General features: G+C 44.6%; 15 non-coding genes and 55 pseudogenes across 15 annotated transcripts; all 70 read left to right on the forward strand.

Moving 5' to 3' along the window:
- Positions 1-31, forward strand: part of LOC142121847 (5S ribosomal RNA) — a 119-nt pseudogene extending 88 nt beyond the window's left edge.
- Positions 32-114: 83 nt separating this feature from the next.
- LOC142117066 (5S ribosomal RNA) lies at positions 115-233 on the forward strand (annotated as a pseudogene).
- Positions 234-317: 84 nt separating this feature from the next.
- LOC142125196 (5S ribosomal RNA) lies at positions 318-436 on the forward strand (annotated as a pseudogene).
- Positions 437-520: 84 nt separating this feature from the next.
- Positions 521-639, forward strand: LOC142127049 (5S ribosomal RNA; annotated as a pseudogene).
- Positions 640-723: 84 nt separating this feature from the next.
- On the forward strand, positions 724-842 carry LOC142135499 (5S ribosomal RNA). The gene has a single exon (XR_012687260.1). It is a non-coding gene; the product is annotated as a 5S ribosomal RNA (ribosomal RNA).
- Positions 843-927: 85 nt separating this feature from the next.
- LOC142132925 (5S ribosomal RNA) lies at positions 928-1046 on the forward strand (annotated as a pseudogene).
- An 84-nt stretch (positions 1047-1130) lies between these two features.
- Positions 1131-1249, forward strand: LOC142125402 (5S ribosomal RNA; annotated as a pseudogene).
- Positions 1250-1332: 83 nt separating this feature from the next.
- On the forward strand, positions 1333-1451 carry LOC142112293 (5S ribosomal RNA). Its single transcript, XR_012681197.1, has one exon. It is a non-coding gene; the product is annotated as a 5S ribosomal RNA (ribosomal RNA).
- An 84-nt stretch (positions 1452-1535) lies between these two features.
- Positions 1536-1654, forward strand: LOC142125207 (5S ribosomal RNA; annotated as a pseudogene).
- Positions 1655-1738: 84 nt separating this feature from the next.
- Positions 1739-1857, forward strand: LOC142121344 (5S ribosomal RNA; annotated as a pseudogene).
- An 84-nt stretch (positions 1858-1941) lies between these two features.
- LOC142112525 (5S ribosomal RNA) lies at positions 1942-2060 on the forward strand. The gene has a single exon (XR_012681239.1). It is a non-coding gene; the product is annotated as a 5S ribosomal RNA (ribosomal RNA).
- Positions 2061-2145: 85 nt separating this feature from the next.
- On the forward strand, positions 2146-2263 carry LOC142136226 (5S ribosomal RNA; annotated as a pseudogene).
- An 84-nt stretch (positions 2264-2347) lies between these two features.
- LOC142129210 (5S ribosomal RNA) lies at positions 2348-2466 on the forward strand (annotated as a pseudogene).
- An 83-nt stretch (positions 2467-2549) lies between these two features.
- On the forward strand, positions 2550-2669 carry LOC142126256 (5S ribosomal RNA; annotated as a pseudogene).
- Positions 2670-2751: 82 nt separating this feature from the next.
- LOC142115302 (5S ribosomal RNA) lies at positions 2752-2870 on the forward strand (annotated as a pseudogene).
- Positions 2871-2954: 84 nt separating this feature from the next.
- On the forward strand, positions 2955-3073 carry LOC142126091 (5S ribosomal RNA; annotated as a pseudogene).
- Positions 3074-3157: 84 nt separating this feature from the next.
- On the forward strand, positions 3158-3276 carry LOC142137024 (5S ribosomal RNA). Its single transcript, XR_012687689.1, has one exon. It is a non-coding gene; the product is annotated as a 5S ribosomal RNA (ribosomal RNA).
- Positions 3277-3359: 83 nt separating this feature from the next.
- Positions 3360-3478, forward strand: LOC142127676 (5S ribosomal RNA; annotated as a pseudogene).
- Positions 3479-3562: 84 nt separating this feature from the next.
- LOC142132008 (5S ribosomal RNA) lies at positions 3563-3681 on the forward strand (annotated as a pseudogene).
- An 83-nt stretch (positions 3682-3764) lies between these two features.
- On the forward strand, positions 3765-3883 carry LOC142116891 (5S ribosomal RNA; annotated as a pseudogene).
- An 83-nt stretch (positions 3884-3966) lies between these two features.
- Positions 3967-4085, forward strand: LOC142117077 (5S ribosomal RNA; annotated as a pseudogene).
- An 84-nt stretch (positions 4086-4169) lies between these two features.
- On the forward strand, positions 4170-4288 carry LOC142125218 (5S ribosomal RNA; annotated as a pseudogene).
- Positions 4289-4372: 84 nt separating this feature from the next.
- LOC142127060 (5S ribosomal RNA) lies at positions 4373-4491 on the forward strand (annotated as a pseudogene).
- Positions 4492-4575: 84 nt separating this feature from the next.
- On the forward strand, positions 4576-4694 carry LOC142135614 (5S ribosomal RNA). Its single transcript, XR_012687330.1, has one exon. It is a non-coding gene; the product is annotated as a 5S ribosomal RNA (ribosomal RNA).
- Positions 4695-4779: 85 nt separating this feature from the next.
- Positions 4780-4898, forward strand: LOC142134061 (5S ribosomal RNA; annotated as a pseudogene).
- Positions 4899-4982: 84 nt separating this feature from the next.
- Positions 4983-5101, forward strand: LOC142125424 (5S ribosomal RNA; annotated as a pseudogene).
- Positions 5102-5185: 84 nt separating this feature from the next.
- LOC142136356 (5S ribosomal RNA) lies at positions 5186-5304 on the forward strand (annotated as a pseudogene).
- Positions 5305-5387: 83 nt separating this feature from the next.
- Positions 5388-5506, forward strand: LOC142131626 (5S ribosomal RNA; annotated as a pseudogene).
- Positions 5507-5585: 79 nt separating this feature from the next.
- LOC142135765 (5S ribosomal RNA) lies at positions 5586-5704 on the forward strand (annotated as a pseudogene).
- Positions 5705-5788: 84 nt separating this feature from the next.
- LOC142126786 (5S ribosomal RNA) lies at positions 5789-5907 on the forward strand (annotated as a pseudogene).
- An 83-nt stretch (positions 5908-5990) lies between these two features.
- Positions 5991-6109, forward strand: LOC142119407 (5S ribosomal RNA; annotated as a pseudogene).
- Positions 6110-6186: 77 nt separating this feature from the next.
- LOC142136669 (5S ribosomal RNA) lies at positions 6187-6305 on the forward strand (annotated as a pseudogene).
- A 480-nt stretch (positions 6306-6785) lies between these two features.
- LOC142136323 (5S ribosomal RNA) lies at positions 6786-6903 on the forward strand (annotated as a pseudogene).
- A 78-nt stretch (positions 6904-6981) lies between these two features.
- Positions 6982-7100, forward strand: LOC142126521 (5S ribosomal RNA; annotated as a pseudogene).
- Positions 7101-7385: 285 nt separating this feature from the next.
- Positions 7386-7505, forward strand: LOC142136660 (5S ribosomal RNA; annotated as a pseudogene).
- An 85-nt stretch (positions 7506-7590) lies between these two features.
- On the forward strand, positions 7591-7709 carry LOC142136659 (5S ribosomal RNA; annotated as a pseudogene).
- Positions 7710-7794: 85 nt separating this feature from the next.
- Positions 7795-7913, forward strand: LOC142135543 (5S ribosomal RNA; annotated as a pseudogene).
- An 83-nt stretch (positions 7914-7996) lies between these two features.
- LOC142136497 (5S ribosomal RNA) lies at positions 7997-8115 on the forward strand (annotated as a pseudogene).
- A 283-nt stretch (positions 8116-8398) lies between these two features.
- LOC142136420 (5S ribosomal RNA) lies at positions 8399-8517 on the forward strand (annotated as a pseudogene).
- An 85-nt stretch (positions 8518-8602) lies between these two features.
- On the forward strand, positions 8603-8721 carry LOC142126621 (5S ribosomal RNA; annotated as a pseudogene).
- An 85-nt stretch (positions 8722-8806) lies between these two features.
- Positions 8807-8925, forward strand: LOC142130995 (5S ribosomal RNA; annotated as a pseudogene).
- Positions 8926-9009: 84 nt separating this feature from the next.
- On the forward strand, positions 9010-9128 carry LOC142115799 (5S ribosomal RNA; annotated as a pseudogene).
- Positions 9129-9211: 83 nt separating this feature from the next.
- On the forward strand, positions 9212-9330 carry LOC142119087 (5S ribosomal RNA; annotated as a pseudogene).
- An 84-nt stretch (positions 9331-9414) lies between these two features.
- Positions 9415-9533, forward strand: LOC142122299 (5S ribosomal RNA; annotated as a pseudogene).
- An 85-nt stretch (positions 9534-9618) lies between these two features.
- On the forward strand, positions 9619-9737 carry LOC142135422 (5S ribosomal RNA; annotated as a pseudogene).
- An 84-nt stretch (positions 9738-9821) lies between these two features.
- LOC142136162 (5S ribosomal RNA) lies at positions 9822-9940 on the forward strand (annotated as a pseudogene).
- Positions 9941-10223: 283 nt separating this feature from the next.
- Positions 10224-10342, forward strand: LOC142129742 (5S ribosomal RNA; annotated as a pseudogene).
- Positions 10343-10425: 83 nt separating this feature from the next.
- On the forward strand, positions 10426-10544 carry LOC142136509 (5S ribosomal RNA; annotated as a pseudogene).
- Positions 10545-10626: 82 nt separating this feature from the next.
- Positions 10627-10745, forward strand: LOC142136596 (5S ribosomal RNA; annotated as a pseudogene).
- An 82-nt stretch (positions 10746-10827) lies between these two features.
- Positions 10828-10946, forward strand: LOC142128578 (5S ribosomal RNA; annotated as a pseudogene).
- An 84-nt stretch (positions 10947-11030) lies between these two features.
- On the forward strand, positions 11031-11149 carry LOC142112008 (5S ribosomal RNA). The gene has a single exon (XR_012681097.1). It is a non-coding gene; the product is annotated as a 5S ribosomal RNA (ribosomal RNA).
- Positions 11150-11233: 84 nt separating this feature from the next.
- On the forward strand, positions 11234-11352 carry LOC142117286 (5S ribosomal RNA; annotated as a pseudogene).
- An 84-nt stretch (positions 11353-11436) lies between these two features.
- LOC142135195 (5S ribosomal RNA) lies at positions 11437-11555 on the forward strand. The gene has a single exon (XR_012687202.1). It is a non-coding gene; the product is annotated as a 5S ribosomal RNA (ribosomal RNA).
- An 82-nt stretch (positions 11556-11637) lies between these two features.
- Positions 11638-11756, forward strand: LOC142121442 (5S ribosomal RNA; annotated as a pseudogene).
- An 85-nt stretch (positions 11757-11841) lies between these two features.
- Positions 11842-11960, forward strand: LOC142137184 (5S ribosomal RNA). The gene has a single exon (XR_012687840.1). It is a non-coding gene; the product is annotated as a 5S ribosomal RNA (ribosomal RNA).
- Positions 11961-12044: 84 nt separating this feature from the next.
- LOC142119628 (5S ribosomal RNA) lies at positions 12045-12163 on the forward strand (annotated as a pseudogene).
- An 83-nt stretch (positions 12164-12246) lies between these two features.
- LOC142122508 (5S ribosomal RNA) lies at positions 12247-12365 on the forward strand (annotated as a pseudogene).
- Positions 12366-12448: 83 nt separating this feature from the next.
- Positions 12449-12567, forward strand: LOC142136151 (5S ribosomal RNA; annotated as a pseudogene).
- An 82-nt stretch (positions 12568-12649) lies between these two features.
- On the forward strand, positions 12650-12768 carry LOC142136084 (5S ribosomal RNA; annotated as a pseudogene).
- Positions 12769-12850: 82 nt separating this feature from the next.
- LOC142128589 (5S ribosomal RNA) lies at positions 12851-12969 on the forward strand (annotated as a pseudogene).
- An 84-nt stretch (positions 12970-13053) lies between these two features.
- LOC142112019 (5S ribosomal RNA) lies at positions 13054-13172 on the forward strand. Its single transcript, XR_012681108.1, has one exon. It is a non-coding gene; the product is annotated as a 5S ribosomal RNA (ribosomal RNA).
- An 84-nt stretch (positions 13173-13256) lies between these two features.
- Positions 13257-13375, forward strand: LOC142136621 (5S ribosomal RNA). Its single transcript, XR_012687510.1, has one exon. It is a non-coding gene; the product is annotated as a 5S ribosomal RNA (ribosomal RNA).
- An 85-nt stretch (positions 13376-13460) lies between these two features.
- Positions 13461-13579, forward strand: LOC142136872 (5S ribosomal RNA). The gene has a single exon (XR_012687543.1). It is a non-coding gene; the product is annotated as a 5S ribosomal RNA (ribosomal RNA).
- Positions 13580-13661: 82 nt separating this feature from the next.
- Positions 13662-13780, forward strand: LOC142121453 (5S ribosomal RNA; annotated as a pseudogene).
- An 86-nt stretch (positions 13781-13866) lies between these two features.
- LOC142137195 (5S ribosomal RNA) lies at positions 13867-13985 on the forward strand. Its single transcript, XR_012687843.1, has one exon. It is a non-coding gene; the product is annotated as a 5S ribosomal RNA (ribosomal RNA).
- Positions 13986-14069: 84 nt separating this feature from the next.
- LOC142132623 (5S ribosomal RNA) lies at positions 14070-14188 on the forward strand (annotated as a pseudogene).
- Positions 14189-14271: 83 nt separating this feature from the next.
- Positions 14272-14390, forward strand: LOC142123466 (5S ribosomal RNA). The gene has a single exon (XR_012684429.1). It is a non-coding gene; the product is annotated as a 5S ribosomal RNA (ribosomal RNA).
- Positions 14391-14473: 83 nt separating this feature from the next.
- Positions 14474-14592, forward strand: LOC142131116 (5S ribosomal RNA). The gene has a single exon (XR_012686302.1). It is a non-coding gene; the product is annotated as a 5S ribosomal RNA (ribosomal RNA).
- An 84-nt stretch (positions 14593-14676) lies between these two features.
- On the forward strand, positions 14677-14795 carry LOC142118660 (5S ribosomal RNA; annotated as a pseudogene).
- Positions 14796-14878: 83 nt separating this feature from the next.
- On the forward strand, positions 14879-14997 carry LOC142131232 (5S ribosomal RNA). The gene has a single exon (XR_012686360.1). It is a non-coding gene; the product is annotated as a 5S ribosomal RNA (ribosomal RNA).
- The last annotated feature ends 3 nt before the right edge of the window (positions 14998-15000 follow it).

The following is a 15000-nucleotide window of genomic DNA, read 5'->3' on the forward strand; positions in this document are numbered from 1 at the left end:
GACCACCTAGGAATACCAGGTGCTGTATGCCTTTTTTTTTATTTTCTCTTGTTCCGGCTTCCTTCAATGCTGGTTTTGAGATGTAAAAGAGATGTAGGTCAGTAGGAAACCAATACCTACAGCCACACCACCCTAAACAAGCCCAATCTCATTTGATCTTGGAAGCTAAGAAGGGCTGGGCCTGGTTAGTACTTGGATGGGAGACCACCTATGAATACCAGGTGCTGTAGGCAATTTTTTTTTATTTTCTCTTGTTCCGACTTCCTTCAATGCTGGTTTTGAGATGTATAAGAGATGTAGGTCATTAAAAAATCAATACCTACAGCCACACCACCCTGAATAAGCCCAATCTCGTCTGATCTTGAAAGGTAAGCAGGGCCGGGCCTGGTTAGTACTTGGATAGGAGACCACCTGGGAATACCAGATGCTGTAGGACTTTTTTTTTTATTTTCTCTTGTTCCGGCTTCCTTCGAAGCTGGTTTTGAGATGTATAAGAGATGTAGGTCATTAGGAAACCAATACCTACAGCCATACCACGCTGAACAAGCCCAATCTCGTCTGATCTTGAAAGGTAAGCAGGGCTGGGTCTGGTTACTACTTGGATAGGAGACCACCTGGGAATACCAGATGCTGTAGGACTTTTTTTTTTATTTTCTCTTGTTCCGGCTTCCTTCAAAGCTGGTTTTGAGATGTATAAGAGATGTAGGTCATTAGTAAAACAATACCTACAGCCACACCACCCTGAACAAGCCCAATCTCGTCTGATCTTGGAAGCTAAGCAGGGCTGGGCCTGGTTAGTACTTGGATGGGAGACCACCTGGGAATACCAGGTGCTGTAAGCAATTTTTTTTTATTTTCTCTTGTTCCGACTTCCTTCAATGCTGGTTTTGAGATGTATAAGAGATGTAGGTCATTTTAAAAAACAATACCTACAGCCACATCACCCTGAACAAGCCCAATCTCTTCTGATCTTGGAACCTAAGCAGGGCTAGGCCTGGTTAGTACTTGGATTGTAGACCACCTGGGAATACCAGGTGCTGTAGGCAGTTTTTTTTTATTTTCTCTTGTTCCGGCTTTCTGCAATGCTATTTTTGAGATGTATAAGAGATGTAGGTCATTAGGAAACCAATACCTACAGCCACACCACCCTGAACAAGCCCAATCTCATCTGATCTTGAAACGTAAGCAGGGCCGGGCCTGGTTAGTACTTGGATAGGAGACCACCTGGGAATACCAGATGCTGTAGGACTTTTTTTTTATTTTCTCTTGTTTCGGCTTCCTTCGAAGCTGGTTTTGAGATGTATAAGAGATGTAGGTCATTAGGAAACCAATACCTACAGCCATACCACCCTGAACAAGCCCAATCTCATTTGATCTTGGAAGCTAAGAAGGGCTGGGCCTGGTTAGTACTTGGATGGGAGACCACCTATGAATACCAGGTGCTGTAGGCAATTTTTCTTTATTTTCTCTTGTTCCGACTTCCTTCAATGCTGGTTTTGAGATGTATAAGAGATGTAGGTCATTAAAAAATCAATACCTACAGCCACACCACCCTGAATAAGCCCAATCTCGTCTGATCTTGAAAGGTAAGCAGGGCCGGGCCTGGTTAGTACTTGGATAGGAGACCACCTGGGAATACCAGATGCTGTAGGACTTTTTTTTTTATTTTCTCTTGTTCCGGCTTCCTTCGAAGCTGGTTTTGAGATGTATAAGAGATGTAGGTCATTAGGAAACCAATACCTACAGCCATACCACCCTGAACAAGCCCAATCTCGTCTGATCTTGAAAGGTAAGCAGGGCTGGGTCTGGTTACTACTTGGATAGGAGACCACCTGGGAATACCAGATGCTGTAGGACTTTTTTTTTTATTTTCTCTTGTTCCGGCTTCCTTCAAAGCTGGTTTTAAGATGTATAAGAGATGTAGGTCATTAGTAAAACAATACCTACAGCCACACCACCCTGAACAAGCCCAATCTCGTCTGATCTTGGAAGCTAAGCAGGGCTGGGCCTGGTTAGTACTTGGATGGGAGACCACCTGGGAATACCAGGTGCTGTAGGCAATTTTTTTTTATTTTCTCTTGTTCCGACTTCCTTCAATGCTGGTTTTGAGATGTATAAGAGATGTAGGTCATTTTAAAAAACAATACCTACAGCCACATCACCCTGAACAAGCCCAATCTCTTCTGATCTTGGAACCTAAGCAGGCTGGGCCTGGTTAGTACTTGGATTGTAGACCACCTGGGAATACCAGGTGCTGTAGGCAGTTTGTTTTTATTTTCTCTTGTTCCGGCTTTCTGCAATGCTATTTTTGAGATGTATAAGAGATGTAGGTCATTAAGAAACCAATACCTACAGCCACACCACCCTGAACAAGCCCAATCTCATCTGATCTTGAAAGGTAAGCAGGGCTGGGCCTGGTTACTACTTGGATAGGAGACCACCTGGGAATACCAGATGCTGTAGGACTTTTTTTTTTATTTTCTCTTGTTCCGGCTTCCTTCAAAGCTGGTTTTGAGATGTATAAGAGATGTAGGTCATTAGGAAACCAATACTATAGCCACACCCCCCTGAACAAGCCCAAATTTCATCTGATCTTGGAAGCTAAGCAGGGTTGGGCCTGGTTAGTACTTGGATGGGAGACCACCTAGGAATACCAGGTGCTGTAGGCATTTTTTTTATTTTCTCTTGTTCCGGCTTCCTTCAATGCTGGTTTTGAGATGTAAAAGAGATGTAGGTCAGTAGGAAACCAATACCTACAGCCATTCCACCCTAAACAAGCCCAATCTCATCTGATCTTGGAAGCTAAGAAGGGCTGGGCCTGGTTAGTACTTGGATGGGAGACCACCTATGAATACCAGGTGCTGTAGGCAATTTTTTTTTATTTTCGCTTGTTCCGACTTCCTTCAATGCTGGTTTTGAGATGTATAAGAGATGTAGGTCATTAAGAAATCAATACCTACAGCCACACCACCCTGAACAAGCCCAATCTCATCTGATCTTGGAAGCTCAGAAGGGCTGGGCCTGGTTAATACTTGGATGGGAGACCACCTGGGAATACCAGGTGCTATAGGCCTTTTTTTTTTATTTTCTCTTGTTCCGTCTTCCTTCAATGCTGGTTTTGAGATGTATAAGAGATGTAGGTCATTAGAAAAACAATACCTACAGCCACACCACCCTGAACAAGCCCAATCTCATCTGATCTTGGAAGCTAAGCAGGGCCGGGCCTGGTTAGTACTTGGATGGGAGACCACCTGGGAATACCATGTGCTGTAGGCAATTCTTTTTTATTTTCTCTTGTTCCGTCTTCCTTCAATGCTGGTTTTGAGATGTATAAGAGATGTAGGTCTTTAGGAAACCAATACTATAGCCACACTCCCCTGAACAAGCCCAATCTCATCTGATCTTGGAAACTAAGCAGGGCCAGGCCTGGTTAGTACTTGAATGGGAAATCACGTGGGAATACCAGGTGCTGTAGGCAATTTTTTTTTATTTTCTCTTGATCCGACTTCCTTCAATGCTTGTTTTGAGATGTATAAGAGATGTAGGTCATTAGGAAACCAATACCTACAGCCACACCACCCTGAACAAGCCCAATCTTGTCTGATCTTGGAAGCTAAGCAGGGCCGGGCCTGGTTAGCACTTGGATGGTAGACCACCTGGGAATACCAGATGCTGTAGGACTTTTTTTTTTATTTTCTCTATTTCCGGCTTCCTTCAAAGCTGGTTTTGAGATGTATAAGAGATGTAGGTCATTAGGAAGCCAATACTATAGCCACACCCCCCTGAACAAGCCCAATTTCATCTGATCTTGGAAGCTAAGCAGGGCTGGGCCTGGTTAGTACTTGGATGGGAGACCACCTAGGAATACCAGGTGCTGTAGGCCTTTTTTTTTATTTTCTCTTGTTCCGGCTTCCTTCAATGCTGGTTTTGAGATGTAAAAGAGATGTAGGTCAGTAGGAAACCAATACCTACAGCCACACCACCCTAAACAAGCCCAATCTCATTTGATCTTGGAAGCTAAGAAGGGCTGGGCCTGGTTAGTACTTGGATGGGAGACCACCTATGAATACCAGGTGCTGTAGGCAATTTTTTTTTATTTTCTCTTGTTCCGACTTCCTTCAATGCTGGTTTTGAGATGTATAAGAGATGTAGGTCATTAAAAAATCAATACCTACAGCCACACCACCCTGAATAAGCCCAATCTCGTCTGATCTTGAAAGGTAAGCAGGGCCGGGCCTGGTTAGTACTTGGATAGGAGACCACCTGGGAATACCAGATGCTGTAGGACTTTTTTTTTTATTTTCTCTTGTTCCGGCTTCCTTCGAAGCTGGTTTTGAGATGTATAAGAGATGTAGGTCATTAGGAAACCAATACCTACAGCCATACCACGCTGAACAAGCCCAATCTCGTCTGATCTTGAAAGGTAAGCAGGGCTGGGTCTGGTTACTACTTGGATAGGAGACCACCTGGGAATACCAGATGCTGTAGGACTTTTTTTTTTATTTTCTCTTGTTCCGGCTTCCTTCAAAGCTGGTTTTGAGATGTATAAGAGATGTAGGTCATTAGTAAAACAATACCTACAGCCACACCACCCTGAACAAGCCCAATCTCGTCTGATCTTGGAAGCTAAGCAGGGCTGGGCCTGGTTAGTACTTGGATGGGAGACCACCTGGGAATACCAGGTGCTGTAAGCAATTTTTTTTTATTTTCTCTTGTTCCGACTTCCTTCAATGCTGGTTTTGAGATGTATAAGAGATGTAGGTCATTTTAAAAAACAATACCTACAGCCACATCACCCTGAACAAGCCCAATCTCTTCTGATCTTGGAACCTAAGCAGGGCTAGGCCTGGTTAGTACTTGGATTGTAGACCATCTGGGAATACCAGGTGCTGTAGGCAGTTTTTTTTTATTTTCTCTTGTTCCGGCTTTCTGCAATGCTATTTTTGAGATGTATAAGAGATGTAGGTCATTAGGAAACCAACACCTACAGCCACACCACCCTGAACAAGCCCAATCTCATCTGATCTTGAAACGTAAGCAGGGCCGGGCCTGGTTAGTACTTGGATAGGAGACCACCTGGGAATACCAGATGCTGTAGGACTTTTTTTTTTATTTTCTCTTGTTTCGGCTTCCTTCGAAGCTGGTTTTGAGATGTATAAGAGATGTAGGTCATTAGGAAACCAATACCTACAGCCATACCACCCTGAACAAGCCCAATCTCGTCTGATCTTCAAAGCTAAGCAGCGCCAGGCCTGGTTAGTACTTGGATAGGAGACCACCTGGGAATACCAGATGCTGTAGGACATTTTTTTTTATTTTCTCTTGTTCCGGCTTCCTTCGAAGCTTTTTTTGACATGTATAAGAGATGTAGGTCATTACGAAACAAATACTATAGCCACACCCCCCTGAACAAGCCCAATCTCATCTGATCTTGGAAGCTAAGCAGGGCCAGGCCTGGTTAGTACTTGGATGGGAGACCACCTGGGAATATTAGGTGCAGTAGGCTTTTTTTTTTTCTCTTGTTCCGGCTTTCTTCAATGCTGGTTTTGAGATGCATAAGAGATGTAGGTCATTAGGAAACCAATACCTACAGCCACACCCCCCTGAACAAGCCCAATCTTATCTGATCTTGGAAGCTAAGCAGGGCCAGGCCTGGTTACTACTTAGATAGGAGACCACCTGGGAATACCAGGTGCTGTAAGCCTTTTTTTTTTTATTTTCTCTTGTTTCGGCTTCCTTCGAAGCTGGTTTTGAGATGTATAAGAGATGTAGGTCTTTAGGAAACCGATACTATAGCCACACCCCCCTGAACAAGCCCAATCTCATCTGATCTTGGAAGCTAAGCAGGGCCAGGCCTGGTTAGCACTTGGATGGGAGACCACCTGGGAATACCAGGTGCTGTAGGCCTTTTTTTTTATTTTCTCTTGTTCCGGCTTTCGTCAATGCTGGTTTTGAGATGTATAAGAGATGTAGGTCATTAGGAAACCAGTACCTACAGCCACACCACCCTGAATAAGCCCAATCTCATCTGATCTTGAAAGGTAAGCAGGGCCAGGCCTGGATAGTACTTGGATGGGAGACCACCTGGGAATATCAGGTGCTGTAGGCTTTTTTTTTCTCTTGTTCCTGCTTCCTTTAATGCTGGTTTTGAGATGTATAAGAGATGTAGGTCATTAGGAAACTAATACCTACAGCCACACCACTGTGAACATGCCCAATCTCATCTGAGTTTGGAAGCTAAGCAGTGCCGAGCCTGGTTAGTACTTGGATGGGAGACCAACTGGGAATATTAGGTGCAGTATGCCTTTTTTTTTTTTTTCTCTTGTTTCGGCTTCCTTCAATGCTGGTTTTGAGATGTATAAGAGATGTAGGTAATTAGGAAACCAATACCTACAGCTCCAGCACCCTGACCAAGCCCAATCTCGTCTGATCTTGGAAGCTAAGCAGAGCCAGGCCTGGTTAGTACTTGGATGGGAATACCAGGTGCCGTAGGCCTTTTTTTTTTTTTTTTTTCTCTTGTTCCGACTTCCTTCAATGCTGGTTTTGAGATGTATAAGAGATGTAGGTCATTAGAAAACCAATACATACAGCCACACCACCCTGATCAAGCCCAATCTCGTCTGATGTTATAAGCTAAGCAGGGCCAGGCCTGGTTAGTACTTGGTTGATAGACCACCTAGGAATACCAGGTGCTGTAGGCCTTTTTTTTTTATTTTCTCTTGTTCCGGCTTCCTTCAAATCTGGTTTTAAGATGTATAAGAGATGTAGGTCATTAGGAAATCTATACCTACAGCCACACCCCCCTGAACAAGCCCAGTCTCGTCTGATCTTGGAAGCTAAGCAGGGCCGGCCTGGTTAGTACTTGGATGGGAGCCCACCTAGGAATATCAGGTGCTGTATGCTTTTTTTTTTCTCTTGTTCCGACTTCCTTCAATGCTGGTTTTGAGATGTATAAGAGATGTAGGTCATTAAGAAACTAATACCTACAGCCACACCACCCTGAACATGCCCAATCTCATCTGAGTTTGGAAGCTAAGCAGGGTCAGGCCTGCTTAGTACTTGGATGGGAGACCACCTAGGAATACCAGGTGCTGTAAGCCTTTTTTTTAATTTTCTCTTGTTCCAGCTGCCTTCAATGCTGGTTTTGAGATGTATAAGAGATGTAGGTCATTAAGAAACTAATACCTACAGCCACACCACCCTGAACATGCCCAATCTCGTCTGATCTTGTAAGCTAAGCAGGGCCATGCCTTCTTAGTACTTGGATGGGAGACCACCTGGGATTACCAGATGCAGTAGTTTTTTTTTTTAATTTTCTCTTGTTACGGCTTCCTTCAATGCTGGTTATGAGATGTATAAGAGATGTAGGTTATTAGGAAACCAATACCTACAGCCACACCACCCTGAACATGCCTAATCTCGTCTGATCTTGAAAGCTAAGCAGTGCCGGGTCTGGTTAGTACTTGGAAAGGGAGACCACCTGCGAATATCAGGTGTTGTAGGCATTTTTTTTTTTATTTTCTCTTGTTCCAGCTTGCTTCAATGCTGGTTTTGAGATGTATAAGAGATGTAGGTCATTAGAAAATATATACCTACAGCCACAACACACTGAACAAGCCTTATCTCATCTGATCTTGGAAGCTAAGCTGTGCCGGACCTGGTTAGTACTTGGATGGGAGACCACCTGCGAATATTAGGTGCAGTAGGCCTTTTTTTTTTTTTTTCTCTTGTTCCGGCTTCCGCCAATGCTGGTTTTGAGATGTATAAGAGATGTAGGTCATTAGGAAACCAATACCCTACAGAAATACCCGCCTGAACAAGCCCAATCTCGTCTGATCTTGGAAGCTAAGCAGGGTTGGGCCTGGTTAGTACTTGGATGGGAGAACGCCTAGGAATACTAGGTGCTGTAGGCCTTTTTTTTTATTTTCTCTTGTTCCAGCTTCCTTCAATGCTTGTTTTGAGATGTATAAGAGATGTAGGTCATTAAGAAGCCAATACCTACAGCCACAGCACCCTGAACAAGCCCAATCTCATCTGATCTTGGAAGCTAAGCAGGGCACGGTATGGTTAGTACTTGGATGGGAGACTACCTGGGAATACAAGGTGCTGTAGGCCTTTTTTTTTTTATTTTCTCTTGTTCCGACTTCCTTCACTGCTGGTTTTGAGATATATAAGAGATGTAGGTAATTTAGAAATCAATACCTACAGCCACACCACCCTGAAAAAGCCCAATCTCGTCTGATCTTGAAAGCTGAGCAGGGCTGGTCCTGGTTAGTAATTGGATGGGAGACCAACTGGGATTATTAGGTGCAGTTGGCATTTTTTTTTTCTCTTGTTCCTGCATCCTTCAATGCTGGTTTTGAGATGTATAAGAGATGTAGGTCATTAAGAAACTAATACCTACAGCCACACCACCCTTAACAACCCCAATCTCATCTGATCTTGGAAGCTAAGCAGGGCTGTGCCTGCTTAGTACTTGGATGGGAGACCACCTGGGATTACCAGATGCAGTAGGCCTTTTTTTTTTTATTATCTCTTGTTCCGGCTTCCTTCAAATCTGGTTTTGAGATGTATAAGAGATGTAGGTCATTAGGAAACTAATACCTACAGCCACACCACCCTGAACATGCCCAATCTCGTCTGATCTTGGAAGCTAAGCAGTGCCAGGCCTGGTTAGTACTTGGATGGGAGACCACCTGGGAATATCAGGTGTTGTAGCCTTTTTTTTTTTTATTTTCTCTTGTTCCAGCTTCCTTCAATGCTGGTTTTGAGATGTATAAGAGATGTAGGTCATTAGGAAACTAATACCTACAGCCACACCACCCTGGACATGCCCAGTCTTGTCTGATCTTGGAAGCTAAGCAGGGCCAGCTCTGGCTAGTACTTGGATGGGAGACCACCTGGGAATACCAGGTGCTGTAGGCCTTTTCTTTTTATTTTCTCTTGTTAGGACTTCCTTCAATGCTGGTTTTGAGAGGTATAAGGGATGTAGGTCATTACGAAACCAATACCTACAGCCACACCACCCTGAACATGCCCAATCTCGTCTGATCTTGGAAGCTAAGCAGCGCCGGGCCTGGTTAGTACTTGGATGGGAGACCACCTGGGAATATCAGGTGCAGTAGGCCTTTTTTTTTTTTCCCTCTTGTTCCGGCTTCCTTCAATGCTGGTTTTGAGATGTATAAGAGATGTAGGTTATTAGGAAACCAATACCTACAGCCACACCACCCTGAACAAGCCCAATCTCGTTTGATCTTGGAAGCTAAGCAGTGCCGGGCGTGGTTAGTACTTGGATGGGAGACCACCTGGGAATACCAGGTGCTGTAGGCCTTTTTTTTTTATTATCTCTTGTTCCGGCTTCCTTCAAATCTGGTTTTGAGATGTATAAGAGATGTAGGTCATTATGAAACTAATACCTACAGCCACACCACCCTGAACATGCCCAATCTCGTCTGATCTTGGCAGCTAAGCAGTGCCGGGCCTGGTTAGTACTTGGATGGGAGACCACCTGGGAATATCAGGTGTTGTAGCCTTTTTTTTTTTTTTTTTCTCTTGTTCCAGCTTCCTTCAATGCTGGTTTTGAGATGTATAAGAGATGTAGGTCATTAGGCAACTAATACCTACAGCCACACCACCCTGAACATGCCCAGTCTTGTCTGATCTTGGAAGCTAAGCAGGGCCAGCTCTGGTTAGTACTTGGATGGGAGACCACCTGGGAATACCAGGTGCTGAAGGCCTTGTCTTTTTATTTTCTCTTGTTAGGACTTCCTTCAATGCTGGTTTTGAGAGGTATAAGGGATGTAGGTCATTAGGAAACCAATACCTACAGCCACACCACCCTGAACAAGCCCAATCTCATCTGATCTTGAAAGCTAAGCAGTGCCGGGCGTGGTTAGTACTTGGATGTGAGACCACCTGGGAATATCAGGTGCAGTAGGCCTTTTTTTTTTTTCTCTTGTTCCAGCTTCCTTCAATGCTGGTTTTGAGATGTATAAGAGATGTAGGTCATTAGGAAACCAATACCTACAGCCACATCTCCCTGAACAAGCCCAATCTCGTCTGATCTTCGAAGCTAAGCAAAGCCAGGCCTGGTTAGTACCTGAATGGGAGACCAATTAGGAATACCAGGTGCAGTATTCCTTTTTTTTTTTTTTCTCTTGTTCCGACTTCCTTCAATGCTGGTTTTGAGATGTATAAGAGATGTAGGTCATTAGCAAATCAATACCTACAGACACACCACCCTGAACAAGCCCAATCTCGTCTGATCTTGGAAGCTAAGCAGCGCCGGCTCTGGTTAGTACTTGGATGGGAGACCACCTGGGAATACCAGGTGCTGTAGGCCTTTTTTTTTATTTTCTCTTGTTCCGACTTCCTTCAATGCTGGTTTTGAGAGGTATAAGGGATGTAGGTCATTAGGAAACCAATACCTACAGCCACAACCCCCTGAACATGCCCAAGTTCATCTGATCTTGGAAGCTAAGCAGCGCCAGGCCTGGTTAGTACTTGGATGGGAGACCACCTGGGAATATCAGGTGCAGTAGGCCTTTTTTTTTTTTTCTCTTGTTCCAGCTTCCTTCAATGCTGGTTTTGAGATGTATAAGAGATGTAGGTCATTAGTAAACCAATACCTACAGCCACAGCACCCTGAACAAGCCCAATCTCATCTGATCTTGCAAGCTAAGCAGTTCCGGGCCTGGTTAGTACTTGGATGGGAGACCACCTGGGAATATCAGGTGCAGTTGGCCTTTTTTTTTTTTTCTCTTGTTCCAGCTTCCTTCAATGCTGGTTTTGAGATGTATAAGAGATGTAGGTCATTAGGAAACCAATACCTACAGCCACACCACCCTGAACAAGCCCAATCTCATCTGATCTTTGAAGCTAAGAAGGGCCAGGCCTGGTTAGTACTTGGATGGAAGACCACCTGGGAATACCAGGTGCTGTAGGCAATTTTTTTTTATTTTCTCTTGTTCCGACTTCCTTCAATGCTGGTTTTGAGATGTATAAGAGATGTAGGTCATTAAGAAACCAATACCTACAGCCACACCACCCTGAACAAGCCCAATCTCATCTGATCTTGGAAGCTAAGCAGGGCCCGGCCTGGTTAGTACTTGGATGGGAGACCACCTGGGAATACCAGGTGCTGTAGGCAGTTTTTTTTTATTTTCTCTTGTTCCGGCTACCTTCGAAGCTGGTTTTGAGATGTATAAGACATGTAGGTCTTTAGAAAACCAATCCCTACAGCCACACCACCCTGAACAAGCCCAATCTCATTTGATCTTGGAAGCTAAGCAGGACCAGGCCTGGTTAGTACTTGGATGGGAGACCACCTGGGAATACCAGGTGCTGTAGGCCATTTTTTTTTATTTTCTCTTGTTCCGGCTTCCTTCAATGCTGGTTTTGAGATGTAAAAGAGATGTAGGTCATTAGGAAACCAATACCTACAGCCACACCACCCTGAACAAGCCCAATCTCATCTGATCTTGGAAGCTAAGCAGGGCTGGGCCTGGTTAGTACTTGGATGGGAGACCACCTGGGAATACCAGGTGCTGTAGGCCTTTTATTTTATTTTTTCTTGTTCCGGCTTCCTTCAATGCTGGTTTTCAGATGTATAAGAGATGTAGGTCAGTAGGAAACCATACCTACAGCCACACCACCCTGAACAAGCCAAATCTCATCTGATCTTGGAAGCTAAAAAGGGCTGGGCCTGGTTAATACTTGGATGGGAGACCACCTGGGAATACCAGGTGCTGTAGGCCTTTTTTTTTTTATTTTCTCTTGTTCCGTCTTCCTTCAATGCTGGTTTTGAGATGTATAAGAGATGTAGGTCATTAAAAAAACAATACCTACAGTCACACCACCCTGAACAAGCCGAATCTCATCTGATCTTGGAAGCTAAGCAGGGCTGGGCCTGGTTAGTACTTGGATGGGAGACCACCTGGGAATACCAGGTGCTGTAGGCAATACTTTTTTATTTTCTCTTGTTCCGACTTCCTTCAATGCTGGTTTTGAGATGTATAAGAGATGTAGGTCATGAGGAAACCAACACCTACAGCCACACCACCCTGAACAAGCCCAATCTCATCTGATCTTGGAAGCTAAGCAGGGCCAGGCCTGGTTAGTACTTGGATGGTAGACCACCTGGGAATACCAGGTGCCGTAGGCAGTTTTTTTTATTTTCTCTTGTTCCGGCTTCCTTCGAAGCTGGTTTTGAGATGTATAAGACATGTAGGTCATTAGAAATCCAATACCTACAGCCACACCACCCTGAACAAGCCCAATCTCGTCTGATCTTGGAAGCTAAGCAGCGCCGGCTCTGGTTAGTACTTGGATGGGAGACCACCTGGGAATACCAGGTGCTGTAGGCCTTTTTTTTTATTTTCTCTTGTTCCGACTTCCTTCAATGCTGGTTTTGAGAGGTATAAGGGATGTAGGTCATTAGGAAACCAATACCTACTGCCACAACCCCCTGAACATGCCCAAGTTCATCTGATCTTGGAAACTAAGCAGCGCCAGGCCTGGTTAGTACTTGGATGGGAGACCACCTGGGAATATCAGGTGCAGTAGGCCTTTTTTTTTTTTTCTCTTGTTCCAGCTTCCTTCAATGCTGGTTTTGAGATGTATAAGAGATGTAGGTCATTAGTAAACCAATACCTACAGCCACAGCACCCTGAACAAGCCCAATCTCATCTGATCTTGCAAGCTAAGCAGTGCCGGGCCTGGTTAGTACTTGGATGGGAGACCACCTGGGAATATCAGGTGCAGTTGGCCTTTTTTTTTTTTTCTCTTGTTCCAGCTTCCTTCAATGCTGGTTTTGAGATGTATAAGAGATGTAGGTCATTAGGAAACCAATACCTACAGCCACACCACCCTGAACAAGCCCAATCTCATCTGATCTTTGAAGCTAAGAAGGGCCAGGCCTGGTTAGTACTTGGATGGAAGACCACCTGGGAATACCAGGTGCTGTAGGCAATTTTTTTTTATTTTCTCTTGTTCCGACTTCCTTCAATGCTGGTTTTGAGATGTATAAGAGATGTAGGTCATTAAGAAACCAATACCTACAGCCACACCACCCTGAACAAGCCCAATCTCATCTGATCTTGGAAGCTAAGCAGGGCCCGGCCTGGTTAGTACTTGGATGGGAGACCACCTGGGAATACCAGGTGCTGTAGGCAGTTTTTTTTTATTTTCTCTTGTTCCGGCTACCTTCGAAGCTGGTTTTGAGATGTATAAGACATGTAGGTCTTTAGAAAACCAATACCTACAGCCACACCACCCTGAACAAGCCCAATCTCATTTGATCTTGGAAGCTAAGCAGGACCGGGCCTGGTTAGTACTTGGATGGGAGACCACCTGGGAATACCAGGTGCTGTAGGCCATTTTTTTTTTATTTTCTCTTGTTCCGGCTTCCTTCAATGCTGGTTTTGAGATGTATAAGAGATGTAGGTCATTAGGAAACCAATACCTACAGCCACACCACCCTGAACAAGCCCAATCTCATCTGATCTTGGAAGCTAAGCAGGGCCGGGCCTGGTTAGTACTTGGATGGGAGACCACCTGGGAATACCAGGTGCTGTAGGCCTTTTATTTTATTTTTTCTTGTTCCGGCTTCCTTCAATGCTGGTTTTCAGATGTATAAGAGATGTAGGTCAGTAGGAAACCATACCTACAGCCACACCACCCTGAACAAGCCAAATCTCATCTGATCTTGGAAGCTAAAAAGGGCTGGGCCTGGTTAATACTTGGATGGGAGACCACCTGGGAATACCAGGTGCTGTAGGCCTTTTTTTTTTTTATTTTCTCTTGTTCCGTCTTCCTTCAATGCTGGTTTTGAGATGTATAAGAGATGTAGGTCATTAGAAAAACAATACCTACAGTCACACCACCCTGAACAAGCCGAATCTCATCTGATCTTGGAAGCTAAGCAGGGCTGGGCCTGGTTAGTACTTGGATGGGAGACCACCTGGGAATACCAGGTGCTGTAGGCAATACTTTTTTATTTTCTCTTGTTCCGACTTCCTTCAATGCTGGTTTTGAGATGTATAAGAGATGTAGGTCATGAGGAAACCAACACCTACAGCCACACCACCCTGAACAAGCCCAATCTCATCTGATCTTGGAAACTAAGCAGCGCCAGGCCTGGTTAGTACTTGGATGGTAGACCTCCTTGGAATACCAGGTGCCGTAGGCAGTTTTTTTTATTTTCTCTTGTTCCGGCTTCCTTCGAAGCTGGTTTTGAGATGTATAAGACATGTAGGTCATTAGAAATCCAATACCTACAGCCACACCACCCTGAACAAGCCCAATCTCATCTGATCTTGGAAGCTAAGCAGGACCGGGCCTGGTTAGTACTTGGATGGGAGACCACCTGGGAATACCAGGTGCTGTAGGCCATTTTTTTTATTTTTTCTTGTTCCGGCTTCCTTCAATGCTGGTTTTGAGATGTATAAGAGATGTAGGTCATTAGGAAACCAATACATACAGCCACACCACCCTGAACAAGCCCAATCTCGTCTGATCTTGGAAGCTAAGCAGGGCCGGGCCTGGTTAGTACTTGGATGGGAGACCACCTGGGAATACCAGGTGCTGTAGGCCTTATTTTTTTATTTTCTCTTGTTCCGGCTTCCTTCGAAGCTGGATTTGAGATGTATAAGAGATGTAGGTCTTTAGAAAACCAATACCTACAGTCACACCACCCTGAACAAGCCCAATCTCATTTGATCTTCGAAGCTAAGCAGGACCGGGCCTGGTTAGTACTTGGATGGGAGACCACCTGGGAATACCAGGTGCTGTAGGCCATTTTTTTTATTTTTTCTTGTTCCGGCTTCCTTCAATGCTGGTTTTGAGATGTATAAGAGATGTAGGTCATTAGGAAACCAATACATACAGCCACACCACCCTGAACAAGCCCAATCTCGTCTGATCTTGGAAGCTAAGCAGGGCCGGGCCTGGTTAGTACTTGGATGGGAGACCACCTGGGAATACCAGGTGCTGTAGGCCTTA

This window comes from Mixophyes fleayi, chromosome 1 (assembly GCF_038048845.1).
Source record: "Mixophyes fleayi isolate aMixFle1 chromosome 1, aMixFle1.hap1, whole genome shotgun sequence".
Lineage (NCBI taxonomy): Eukaryota > Metazoa > Chordata > Amphibia > Anura > Limnodynastidae > Mixophyes > Mixophyes fleayi.